General features: G+C 73.3%; 1 long non-coding RNA gene across 1 annotated transcript in view; it reads left to right on the forward strand.

Annotated features, from left to right (window-relative positions):
* Positions 1–61: 61 nt before the first annotated feature.
* LOC122191073 overlaps positions 62–980 on the forward strand; it is a 1,256-nt gene continuing 337 nt past the window's right edge. Inside the window, exons 1-3 of the long non-coding RNA XR_006182298.1 lie at positions 62–170; positions 267–362; positions 587–700. This is a non-coding gene — a long non-coding RNA (uncharacterized LOC122191073). The remainder of the gene's footprint in view (positions 171–266; positions 363–586; positions 701–980) is intronic.

Below are 980 nucleotides of genomic sequence, written 5' to 3' on the forward strand. Positions count from 1 at the left end.
CCGGGGGGGGGGCGGGGGGGGTCCGTGCCCCCTGCCCCATCTCCGTGCCCCCATAGGACTGCAGCAACGCGTGGTGCCGGGAGCTGAGCTGCGCCTTGGGGCGGCTGCAGCGGGGCCACGGCGTCGCCGTTCACGTCCTCCGAGCGGTGCACAACGACTTCTTCCGAGCGGTGAGGGGGGAGGGGGGACACCCCGCGAGCCCCACCGCAGAGGGGGACGCGGTTTGGGGGGGTTTGGGACCCCCGCGTTCGTTCCGCTCCGTGCAGGCGACGTTCAGCAGCGTGCGGATCGTCAGCACCGCGACGCTGAGCGCGGCGGGCAGCGCAGTGCTGCTGCTGGATGAGGGCGCGCATCGGAGCGAGGTGCGGGAACCGGGGGGGGGGGGGCGCCGGGCGGGGGAGGGGGGCTGGGGAGCTCCGGGGGGAGGGAGATACCGGGATGGGACATGGAGGGGTGGGGAGCACCGGGAGGAGGGGGGTACCGGGAAGGAGGGGCACGGGGAGCTGGGGGGCGCGGGGAGGAGGGCTGAGGCTGCGGAAGGCCCCCCCCCCTCATCCCCCCGCCACGGCCGCCGCCCGTTCCACAGACGGTGCTGGAGGTGCTGCGGGAGCGGCGCGTGCCCGTGTCGCTCTGGATCCTGGTGGGCAGCGCGCTGGGGGGGCTGCTGCTGCTGGCGGCCATCAGCGTCTGCCTGTGGAAGGTGCGTGGGGGGCCGCGCTGGGGGTGCGTGGTCCCCGCTGCCCCCCTTCACCCTCTCCTCCTGTCCTCACTCTACTCGATCGTCTCCCTTCATCCTCGCCCTCTCACCTGTGCTCGCCCTCTCCCCGTCCTCTCCCCCTCCTCACTCCCGCATCCCCTCCCCCATTCCGTCCTCCCCCATCCTCTCCCTTTCCCCATTCCTCGCCGTCCTTCCTCACCCTCTCCCCCTCTCTCATCCTCTCCCCCTCTCCCCTCATCCCCTCCCTCTCCTCCTTCTCTCC

This window comes from Lagopus leucura, unplaced genomic scaffold (genome assembly GCF_019238085.1).
Source record: "Lagopus leucura isolate 7727_CA_CO unplaced genomic scaffold, USGS_WTPT01 34950-1_obj-0_obj, whole genome shotgun sequence".
Classification (NCBI taxonomy): domain Eukaryota; kingdom Metazoa; phylum Chordata; class Aves; order Galliformes; family Phasianidae; genus Lagopus; species Lagopus leucura.